Source organism: Aphis gossypii, chromosome 3 (assembly GCF_020184175.1).
Source record: "Aphis gossypii isolate Hap1 chromosome 3, ASM2018417v2, whole genome shotgun sequence".
In the NCBI taxonomy this organism is placed as follows: Eukaryota; Metazoa; Arthropoda; class Insecta; order Hemiptera; family Aphididae; genus Aphis; species Aphis gossypii.
This window is the reverse complement of record NC_065532.1, coordinates 36167017-36180706: the sequence shown is the minus strand read 5'-3', so window position 1 is coordinate 36180706 and position 13690 is coordinate 36167017. Positions and strand designations below refer to the sequence as shown.

Sequence of the window (13690 nt, the reverse complement as noted above, 5' to 3'; positions counted from 1 at the left end):
ATATAAATGTGAAAACGAAAATCTTTGTAATGCATATTCTCTAAAACTACATATCAAATAATTCTTATTTAAAAAAATATTATAATATATTTACTCGCTTAAAAAAATCTTTGATTCTTAATCTCTAGAGCTCGGATTCTAAAGCATAATAAGGCATAAGCAACTAAAAAAGCATACGATTGTTTTAAAAGAGTAAAAAAGAAGTACTTATATTCAATTGAAAAAAAAGCTTGACCGAACATTAACACGAACTAGTTATAAAAATTAATGAAACATTTTTAAAAATTAAAAAAAGAATAAATTGTCTTGTATTTGAGTATTTCTCTACATTTTCAGTAGTGAAACTGACTATATTGTTCAACGGAATATTTTTATACATAGAAAACGACTCTCTACATCCACTAAATTGATCGGTATACATACTTCATATAAGAAAACACTATAAAAACACTAAATCTTAAATTTTGAAATGCTCGATATCGATGTTATAGACCTACTGACCGAAAAGGTACCTACTGAGGCCTATATTATGTAGATCGATAAACTATGCATTTAATAATCAAGCCGATAACGAAAACAATAATAACTCAATATAATAATAATAATCTTTTAGTCCGCAGTCTGGGTTTTTACGTTTCTTATCAATTCAATTTTTTTATTATTACTATATAGTAGCATAACAAACATATAAAAATTCTACAGCTAAAATAACTAAAAATAAGCAAAAATAAATTGGTTTATTTGGAATCAGAATGATGTGAAACGAATTTATATATAAAAATTATAATTCTATCTCTTGTATAAAAAAAGAAGCATAATATACATAAAATCAAGTCTTAACTTCTGAAATGAACACTGTACAGTGTACATATATTATTATAAGTAAAAACTTTATATACCTACATAATATATATCATGGAACTTAGTATTAGTTAAAAATACATTATTATCTAATACCACAAGAAAATGAAAATATAAATCATATTTATAACCAGTTAACAAAAAACACTACACTTCAATTTTCCATTAAAAAAAACTTTTTATTAAGTACACAAGTTAAAAATATAATATGTGTACCTTATCACGATCGAATTTAATCCTCTAAATGGATAAAGCGGTACTACTGGATGTAAATTTAAGTTAGATAAATTATGTTTGATGTCATAATGATAGGTAATGTATAATTAAATTAGCTTAGGTAGACGATAATATATTTAAAAATATTATAATATTTCACCGATAAGAGGGTTACCTCAGTTGTGAACTGCAGGACCATAGTTTTTACTATAGCTTTTATTATTATAAGAGTAACATACTCGTATTATGTTTGGCCTAAATACTATAGGTATATTATTATTCGTTTATTTTAAGGGATTGTTTATTTAAACACCAAATACAATAAATATACGTAGTATAAGACAAAATATTCAAATTTGATTTACAAATAAGTACACCTTTCCTAATAATTATAGCAATTTAATATAGGAACCATGGGCTTAGACACGGGGGATGGATCCCACCTTGATCTTTTTTATACATATACATACTTTATACATTATACCGATAATATAAAATAATTACCCTCCTCCCCTCCCAATGGAAATTCCAGTCTACGCTACTGAAAGGAATAAATAATAAATCGACATAATGTTAAAATGTATAAAGTTCTTCAACGTGACTTAAGATATTGAAAATAATTTTAACATTGAGCGCCATCGTTTTCGATTATATTTTGGATAACTGATTCAGTAATTCACATTATCCTAGTCACGTAGAAAGTACTTTGAAAGTCTTTGTCGTCTCGAACATGGTTATGTTATACTAATATATACTGTAATTAATAATGTAAGTTAATGAAAACTGGCCATATTGATGGATGGCATTCAGAATAAGGCTATTTTAGTAATTATATTTCGTACCCACCAAAATGTTTATTTTATAAACAGTAACAGATAGGAATATCTGATTCAGTTTCAAGAAATTTTTTTTCAACCCGTATTTGATATGTATATTGTAGTTATAATTCATTTAATGAACGTAGTATACTAATTCCGAATCGAAAAGGAAACGAAAAAACGATTTTATATAACTACTTATACGTCACGGTCAATTTGTGTAACAAATAAAACGAACGTTATCGATAAATTTTCAGATAATACAACGCTTCTAACACAAAATCCAAGTTAATGCCAACTATAATACTGTAACCCCAATATTAATACATCGACATCCGTTTTTCTGAATAATAATATCGCTCTAATTTTTCCTACCAACAATTCCCTAGACAATCATTCTACTACCACTTTATTATGTACCATATAATATATTATTTGATGTGTTATACAACAGAAGCGATTACGAGAAAGCAATTAATACGAGTAGAATGACTTGCGTTTAAAACCATTAGAGATGAATTGAGCCACACAATTGTCACTTGTCAGGGATTATAAATAATGTATAAGTTCTTACCTTGTAATATTCCTTTCGTCGACACCCACCACAATGATACCTCTAAAGAACGTTATCGTCTTGGCAACGCTCTTGTTCCGACCACTATAATGGTCGATGTAACTAACATCATTGAACATTTCAGAAATATGTTGAAAAAATATATTTTTTCATTTTTGCTAATTGAAACTTCTATTGAATAAATAAACTATAACCAATGAAATGAATTAAACATTTAAGGCGGCGTTCATAATTGTGTCACAATGAAACAAAATATAATATTATGTCACTCGTTTTATTAAATTATATTTAATAAATGTGCATTTTTATTACCAATCGCAAATCTTTAAACAATAGAAAAATAATTAATAATAGTATTTTTCTTTTGAAATAATATATTAAATAGGTATTAATATAATTATATTTTTAAATAAATCAATTTTTACGGTTAATATACATTTGTTTTTACCTACAGAAAATGATGGATACAAATGATACATTACGTAATTGTTTACGGTTACAAAATTTTAAAATAATTAAATCACAAATTTATAACATATATATTATATAGATTCGAGAGTAAACGACGTTATGCCATTAAGTATTACGTCTAAAAATGCTTTCATAATAATATCATATAATTACTAAAATAACGTGCGAGTATATTTTTCACTGTAATATACGTATCATAATATAAGTTTTTTCCTTTTTTTTTTTTGAAAATGAGCAATTTATGTTATTATTGTTAATATCTATATTTTTTATTTCTAAAAATGACAAACTAATAATTGATTTTATATTTTTATTATTACAAACTAAATAATTCTACTTTTTCAATAATTAAAAATATAAGAATCGTCATGAACTCTTTATATTTATTTATATTATGGTAATTAACTTTTAATTGAATAATGTTATGCATAACCTTTATTATTATTATATATTTCATTGTTTGTTTAATAGGACGTTTTTATAATATTATATTATTGATATTATATTGTCAATCACTCACTAAGAATTAAATCAACAAAGATTTATTAAATATGCAACAATATTATACTCTAGACGACAATAACAATATAAAAATCAACCTTATATATTATGCTAACTATTCACGTGGAGAAGTAGCTAGCTTTCAAAACTTTTATTCCAATGCACGTTACTCTTTATAAACATTAAAATACATCTGTTTTCCCCTTTATTATATTATATTGTTATTTATGGTTGAATCGCGTTATTAGGATGGGCGTGTCTTCAAACCTAATTTACATTCTTTACGATATTATTATTATTGTTATTATATTATTATACTGTTTACATGTTATCCCTCAGATAATCAATGATTGAATTTTTTGCAATTATTATAGTAAAAATATATCTATAGGTAATTCGTTATCCACGCCTATGTTAAATTAACAACTCGTATATTATTATTATAATCGAAATAGGTGTTATATTATTACATTATTATAATACCGATTAGTACTCAGATTTCTATTTTCCATAAGGCGTTGTCACTGTATTTCATTGAACATAAGTCTAGATAAGATATTACAACATATCTTCACATTTCTAATTTCTTCAAACGTACAATTACTTTTAACATTTTGTTCATTAAACTACTTTGAAAAACTTATTATTATTTTTTCTCACGTTTTGGCACTCCATATATATCTATATAAAATTGGCTCAAACTCCAGCTGACCTTTCATTTGTCTCCAAAAGTAATCGTGTGGTTCAATTGCCAAAGTTTTAATAGTTGCCATCCTGACTCTTTATGAACAACCACGGTTGCCGATTAATGTGATTAGGATGGAAAATAGAGAACAATATTTTGTACCTTATTCGCACCTATCGCATTTGATTGAATTTGATATTACATTTAGTGAGTATTTTTTTATTTTAATTGCATTATCCAAATAATTGTACTTACTTTATCTATTGAATATTATATACATTATAAACATATATAAATTCTAAGCTACCCATATTTTTTAACTTTAAACGCTACAACTTAAAAACATAAAGATTAATTTCATAGAAGATTGAAAATTAAAAATATTATTATACGACTATATCACTTTGAATACATTTAATGCACTCAATTTACATTGATAAATATTTTAAAAGTAAAATTTAAAATAAATACAAAAACTCTTTTGTAGAACTTAGACAGAAAGAAAATTAAACTCACATTTTATTATTTAAAGGTAAAATGTTATTAATTTTATTAATTTTCGAGTGAAAAAAAAACGATCATTTTCAGGTAAACCAAACCCAGCTATTTACACTATTGATGTTTGAAATCAGTGTATTATAAATAATTTTAATAACATAATATAAATATTAATATGCAAATTTAAATTCATTAGATTGATATAATTCATCTGATATGTCATATATTTATTATAACCGTCCATAAAAAAAACATTTTGTAACAATATGGTTCGTAATATGAAATCCAAGTAGAATCAGAAGAGAAAAATAAGCCTATAGTATGAACAAACTCACATCGCAATCGCTGTACCTACATAATTATTATGTAAGTATGTATAAGTATATACGTATTACATATTATGTATAATATGATATCACTCGTTTGACTTGGGTACTCTGCTGTATAATATACACATTTCAGACACGTTTGTGCGTATATTTATTTATATATGATAATTATGGATTCACAGACAGAACAAAATGAGAATAAAGAATAGTAAAAAATAAATAAATAAAAATCTTAGGACTGCTATTCCCGAGATGGTCTGAGTACCACTTTGTTTATACATAGAACACTGAGCTACCCCCTACACACAGACACAAACGCTGTTTCCTCTCTATGTGGTAGTGCACGCTGAATAAAAGTATTTTACCATCTATACGAATAATCGTATTGTATGTATACTAGACAGTATGTGTGTGTGTGTAGGGTACCCGATTGGCGTCGCGGACTTTGTTTGCACTTGAAGGACCCATTAGGTGGGCGCGACTCAGGGTTGGTAGAGGTCACTGTTTTAGAAGGTTAAATTACACTGGCAACAACAAAACTACTGTACTAGGTATATACAGCCCCCCATTATCAAAGTATATATACATCGATCTTTGTGCCTTTCACGTATATAGGCCTCGCGTGTCGAGTGTATACAGATAGAGTGACTGAACGAACGAAAACAAGAGAGACAGAGTGAAAGTATAAGAGAGATGGTGAGAGCTTATAAACAATCGATCATTATATTTATATATATATATATATATATATATTATAGTCGTTACTCTTTTACCATCGCCGACGTTAATCCCACAGCAAACCGTCCGGCTGTTCTCATCCTTTAGCCACGCATCTCTCCACCCCCTATCGCATTATTTATATATACACGTCGTTTACTTTCAATCCGCATCGCAAAAGTACCCTGTACATACTATGTATATTTATATACGTCCGTCGCGGTGACAGATGTTGTTTACCTCCACAGAAAATACGAACGAATCTCCCGATAACGTGGTCCAACAACAACAGATCATAATAACAATAATAATATTGTATTGATTTTGCCCGTAATCATCACGCCACTTGACTGTAGAGTATAGGTGCCGCAAAACGTATTCTGATTTATTCTTTTTTTTTTTTTGAGGACAGGTTGTCAAAAATTGTTAAAATTTTAGTCCATTGTACAGATCATTTATTATACATATCTTATACTATACGTAAGTCGTACTTCCATATCATATATTAACATATTTTATATTTTTACCAGAAAAATTGACAACTCAAGAAATAAGAACAAATCCTAAGACAATAGAAATTAATGGTTTAGTTGACTTTTTCCAACATTCTCATAGTTTATTAACAGACCGCAATGATATCGTATTATAATTTTTATAGTCATATATATTGAGATAACATACAAACTCGAATGTCTCAAGTCAAAAAATTAATATTAAACCACATTAGTTAATGTCTGTCTTAACATAGCCTTTCAAATTATACTTAAAAATATTATTTATACTATGATAATATTTTATAAATAATTATATATCATAATATATCATAAATTATCCAAAAAATGTCCCAAGGTGATATAGGTTTGTATGAAATTTTGAAAATAATAATCAATATGAAAATGGGATGATGTAAAAATAACTAAATTAATTTATAGGCTTTGAAAATAGATTTCTGAAACACGTGTACACGAGATCAAAAATAAATCCTTGCAAAGCAAAATTACTAGATCTGGCTTCTGTTTTAGAATCAGCAGGTCACGCAGAAAAACCAATTTCACTTTTAGAGGCAACGGCTGCCGGCTACAAAATGGTATTTCCGGAGTACAAGGATAATAATATACTCGATATCATTGTAAAACAAAATACAAGAGAAACAGATGTGCTTGCAGATAAGCATCCCGAATTTGTAATTTTAAATGTCTCGGAAGTTTACCATGCAAAAATAAAAACAAATAATACTATACTCTATTCGTATGCTTTATAATATGTATTTTCATTAAATTTTAACATTAATTACAAACAGTGTATTTAAATACATATATAAAAATCAAAATAAAATGATAATACTAATATTAGGCAATGGTAAAATATTCTTATAGTATTGTATGTCTACATATTCGATAAATTCTTACAATTTTGATGTATCAATATAAATAAAAATTCGTATGAGTTGTTTCTAAGTGATGAATATAAGTAATGTATATAAGTATATATATTTACTAAGGTATATTTCCTTATAGATAGTTTTTCAAAAATATGGAATTGATGTAGTGTTGAATCTAATATTTACTACACTTCTACATTTATTTTAAAAAAAATTCTAAAAGATCGGTAGTTCAATTAATACGTAATACTTAAGTTTTTAAATCATCATAGCCATATCCTATTTTCCTAATCACGCTAAATTAAATAACTCAATACATATTATGTTAAAATTTCGGTTTAAATAATACATAATAAATGTTTTACATCCACAAATGTCAATAAAGTTAAGTCGTATTATCAATTCACGAGTAAATAATGTAATTCTTTTTTAAAAATAAAATGGTATCGCTATACCTACTTATCACTACTTAGATGATCTAAAAAATCTAAACCAAAAAACTTGAAGATATGACCTGTAAGTATGAAAATAGTTCTATACTATATCAAAATTTAAATAAACTAATAATTAAATTAAAGATAAAAAAAGGAAAATTATAAATGAGCATATTTAGTGAAATACTCTGTTTATAATCTAGCATGTATACATGACACGTGCCACATGAAAAATAAATAATAATGTACGCGATTGGCGTCTAGACTCCAAGTACTCTCCAAACTTCAACACTGAAATAGCCTTGGGTCAGTGTATGGTAGTTGTTTAAGTACACATACGTAGTATATGTTTGTAGAAGTATTAAATTAATATTTGTAATAAATGCATAATAATAATATGTCCTATTATATTTACAATATTATATGATAATAATATTATTTATATTACATGATATATATTATCACGGGTTGAAACAATTTTGACGCTATAGGATATACCTATAACGTTTCTAGTTTATTACCGATTTAATTCTATATTATAATACTAACATTATTGTCTATAGAATTAAAACAACATAACCGATGACAAATATTTCTGTTCACAGTTGTTTTTTAAATATAAATATGATTCAATAAGGTTTAAATACAAATCATTGGATTCTATATGGTGGTACTTGTGGATATTTATATTAAATTAATAATTTATTGTATAATACAAAATTTACGTCCTTGTATATCTAATTACTACGATTAATAATATTATTATGTTAGATACAAAAAACAAATTATAGTTGCTTAATAAAAAAAGATAATTCATAAAAAACTAATACATCTTTATGTACCCACTACCCATATCTCATACTAAACATTTAAAAAGTTTCTATAGCTTTTTTTTACAGACTAATTAATCAAACGTTGGTAAATTTGTTAACTTTTTTATTACTAGCTGTTTTACGCTTGTGCAATAAGACTAATGAAACTTATTTATAATAGAAAATATTCTAATATTAAAATATTAACGAAATATCAAGAAAGTCACTCTGCCATCATAAGTGGATAATAAATATAGTAGAAATCAAGTGTGTCTATCAATCATTAAGGTCTATGAAACATATAATATCAAAGAATCATTGATTAAAAAAACGATTTAATGAATGAATACAGAATAGGTATCAACTACGATTTATTGCTGGGAGAATATTTATTATAATGAATTACTATAACTAGGTTTTAGAAATTTATTTTTCTACTTATTGAATTACGGTGTATATTGAACTATTTGTTTTTTCTAAAAACAACTCACATATTCTTGTTATTAACTCATTAAGTCAAACCGTGTACAGTAGTTTTAAGCCTTGATTATTATAATTAATAATTTTGTTAAACTCAAAAGGTTTATATTTTATAATTTATACGATTACAATTTATTCTAATAAAAAAGAAAAATACAGGGGGAGACTTTTTAGTTTGCACCAATCAAATTAGACTTAAAATAGGTCCATTTAAATAAATTTAAACATATTTCATTGACTAAAATATATAAATTTTTATGGTTTCTTTACATTGGATCTCTTAAACTATCTTAGTACTTAGTTCTTATAGAAACTATAATATTGGCCTATAAATTTGGCATTTGTGTGAATTATTTATGTAATTTAACAAAATTATAACATTAATTTACCTCACACAAATAATGTGTCTCCTTTACTAAAATTTTAAATTTTATTAATTTTAACGCTGGTTTAGATTTTTTATGAAGGAAATTTGATTAAACTTTATTCAGTATTATTGTTATTTTTCCGTCGAATGAAAAATACTTTGAGTTTAATATTAATAATAACTAAGCCACGTGGCTTAACAAAAGGACTTTTATTGAGAGAAAACATTATTATTATTATTATTATTTTGTTAATATTAACGTTGAAACATGAACTCAAAATCATATTATTTTCGGCGAAAACGTCTGTAATGAAAAATTTTAGTAATTAAGTCATCATAAAAAAAATGATTTGTTATATTCCAATTACAATGTATACTACGTCGCGCCGCGGGAGATCACGCATAGTGATTTATAAAATGTTAACTTTCGTGTAAAAATCGTAACTCTGTGACTGTATACAGTAACGGAAAATAGTTGTTCATAATATAGAACGTCTTATACCGTTTGAATTTATCGCAGGCATTTGAAGTATGGCACGGCCGAACGCATTACGTACAGCAAACAACACACGATCTATAAACGTTAGGTATATAGATATATTAAATGTACTTTCAACCAGAAACGTGTAATAGAAAATGGTAAAAGATTTTTTATTATTATTATTATTATTAATATTGTCGTTTTTCGTAAGGTATGACAGATCCCATACGCAATTCTATAAGACAGATATAACTCTTTAAGGTGGTCGATAATATTTAAGTTATTTTTTGTTCTTCGAAATTCTTTTCGTATTTTAACTATAATAACTATATTTATGTTTTTTTTCAATTATGACACTTTACAGGAAAACCGTGCGTGTAACATTAGTGTATTTAGGATTTATATACTTACATATAGTATCACACTATTCTATAATATTATGATATAATTTTGAAGAAAAAAATAGTTTTTGATTTTTTAAATTTATATTGTACAGTAAAATGTTCAATATTATGGTTCAAAAACAATAATAAATAACTAATATGTATATATATAATATTTAAAGTGTTGGAAACAGGGTAATATGTAAGAAAGTAATGAATGTAAAATGGACCCGAGACACGAACATGTTCAATGGTGCTCGTTAACTTCATAAAGAATGAATAAATATATAAAATATACCTACTCGCATCCGTTACGAAAATAAAAAGGTTAACATAATAGAATGTACCTATGTAAGAAGTTTGCAGCTATTTGTATCAAAGATTTGTTTACCTTAATAAAAATAAATGTTTTAAATAGTATACTATATACTCATATACATACAAATCGTCAATCGCCGTGCTTTTATTTACCTTTATAATACATTAATGCGTAAACAAAGAACATTAGCAAAGATCACCAATTGTGTGATAATTATAGTACCACGCCGAAATCAGGAAAAATTAATTATTATGATACAATTTTAAACCAAGATTCTGGTTAGTATATTGAAATGTGATTCCTTTAAACGCAATTTTAGTCACATTTCATAAAAGCATGTCACGTTTTAAACCATGATGTTTAGTTACTCGTGCAAACGTTAAATTTCATTTCAAACTCTGTAAAACTGTCACAAAAATGCATGAAATGCTTTTAACTGCTCACGGATAACGTATTGTAATCAAATAAATAAATACATTCTTCGCTTCGCTGTAGCATATAATAAATATAGTTTTTTGGAGATTCTAACAATTGTTGTTTTTCTGCCAATAATTTAATATAACAAAAAAAAAAAATGATAATAATACCTATATGATGTTTATGATAAATAAATTATTTTAATGAAAATGTTTGAATCCTTGTATTGTGATGTAACAACTAGTTTTCTAAAAACATAATTGCAACAAAATAATGTGTTATAACTGTTAGTACTTAATTATTGGTTATATCAATAAATTATTAAATTATGTTGTATAAAAAATATTCCTTATGCACTTAAAACTAAAGCTAAAATATATTGTTTTATTATAAGAAAACTTTTACGATGATTTTTTATTGATTTAATTTGTAAGATTTTTTACTATGCTTTAATAATTAATGTTACATTATAATGAAAAAATTATTGGTTTTTTTTATGCTTTTAAATTTGAGAAATTAACTTAACTTTTCAAATTTCTGTTATTCTAAAATTAAACGTGTAAATAAAAGACGTAGAATATTAATTATAAAATCGTCTATTTTCGATGGAGTTAAATTAATTTGTTATTAATAGTATCTTTACAATAAATATTACATTTTTCTTATAAAAACTCAATGAAAAAATATTGAAATACTAACACTAATCCATATTATCTTATAATACCTATATAGGTATAAGCTACCTATGTAAAGATATGTTTAGTCACCTTCATAAATCTTATTTTTTAAATGTGTAGTTTACGAATTTTAGTGCAATACTAAACTGAATAAAACAATAACATTATTAAGACTATTGAATTTAATATTATATTAAATTATTTAATGTAAAAAACAAGATATTTTCAAGGTAAGGTTAGGATTAAAATGGGTGGTTAAAAATTTAAATAGTTAAAAAAAATATTAAATCTTAGAACTTCCCTTTAAAAAAAAAAAAGAAAATAAAAAAAAGAAACTAATAATCAATACTATTGTAAAATATATATAATATCTCACACTGCTTAACAATATAATATTACTGTATATTATTATACATGAAAAATATATCATCATAAATTAATGCAAAAACAATATAACTTGAGCTTAAACAATTACAATTTAAACTGATGCTTTAGGTATGTTAATTTCACACACTAAATTGGTATATTTTAATTACGTCCATAGCTCTTATTAATTTTAAACATCTTATATGCAGAGCAGCACATGTAACACAAACCAAAGTTTTATATCATCCTAAAACTTAGATAATAATTTAAATAACATACAATTTTAGACAAAATTGCTCACTACACTACACCTACACAATATATTTCAATGTTTCGATTACTTACGAAAAAAGCTCAACAACTTAAATTGTTTTCATTTCCCTGGTGTAATAAAAGTTACACCATAGTTTTGCTTTTACTCGAGCAGTTTATTTTACACAATAAATATTTTAAAAATTAACTTAAGGTTAGCTTTTTCCAGGTAGGTAATCATAATTCATAATAATACATAAATACTTCTATTCTACAAAAATTAAGCATATACATAATTTATTTAAAAAAAAATATAGTAGATTTTCACTTAAAACTTCAAAGAAAAAATCACAATATGTGTAATATTGAACTTAACCGTCATTTTTTTGTACTCTTTAAAACCATTCAAAAATGAAAAATTGGTTCTTTTTTCTTAAAAAAAATTATTAATCATTGTAATCAGTTTCATCGAAAAAATCAAATCATTCGAGCGATTCATTGATTCATTAATAATGTAGATACAAAAACATTATATAATATATATTATAGCGTGGATGCAAAATATATGTAAAAAACAATAACTCACCTAAAACACGATATTTCCTCACTTAACACTTTGCTTGAAAATCTTGTAAAGCATGATCACAACAACGGACAGGGTCGAAATTAATTAGGATACGATGTATAGCATCGAATTAAAACGCACTATTGTTCATACTGTATTAAACATAAATAATACTATATCGTATTATCGCGAACTTATGTATATGGAATTTCTCAGACGATTCAGTATTCGAGCGATACTCTACACCTTCACGTCAAAACACCCTAACGGCCACTGATTTTCAAATGCCCGTAGCGAGCACACACATCGCATAACCAAATTCAAGCATGCGCACCGACACAGAACTCGCGGCGTCATATTATAATAAATACGAGAATAACGCAAACGACTATGCATTGCGGTAGTACAAGCGAGTTCAGAACGAAAATCTAAAAGTCATGAAAACGTAATGTGATTCATTATAGTATGGATAAAACATTTATTAATATAGTTGGTTTGTTATAATTGTTATGCCTATATGGACTATAATAATATGATCGTATTGTTAAGAATTGAAACGATTGAATAGATAATAAAATAATATTATTGATGTTTCATTTCAACGATAGGCGCTTGTTCTGTCTAACGTGAAATCCAATACAGCGACACCCCTGCTGTGGGGCATTATGTTTCCAAGTAGGTACCCACATATAGAAACGTTTTAACCATACGAGTACATTGTCGTTTCTGTTCGAGTTATTTGAAGTTAAGTGTAAAATTATGTTGGTGTATCTGTATCGCTACTACAATACACGCCTTGTATAAAAGTGTGTGAGTGTGATCTCAAAGATAATTTTGAATTTTAATCCCAAAAAAAAATGATTTTCAGGTGGTGCAGCTAATTCGAAATTAACATTAAGTATTCGCTTTTCAATGAATAATTCTATTCCCTTTAGATATACAAAACAATAATAATGTAATAGTACTGTAGCTTTTATCATAATCAAAAATAATAAATTAAAACGTTAAGGTACCTAGTTAAGATATCGTCTTATTAAGAATTTTTCACAAGTTTAACACAAATTTGTGATACATACATGGATTAAT

General features: G+C 25.8%; 1 protein-coding gene across 1 annotated transcript in view; it reads right to left on the bottom strand.

The window, feature by feature from the left end:
* Nucleotides 1-12893, bottom strand: part of LOC114128299 (uncharacterized) — a 161456-nt gene extending 148563 nt beyond the window's left edge. The window contains exon 1 of the mRNA XM_050203179.1: nucleotides 12626-12893. The gene's annotated coding sequence lies outside the window, so the exon portion shown is untranslated. The remainder of the gene's footprint in view (nucleotides 1-12625) is intronic.
* Nucleotides 12894-13690: the final 797 nt, after the last annotated feature.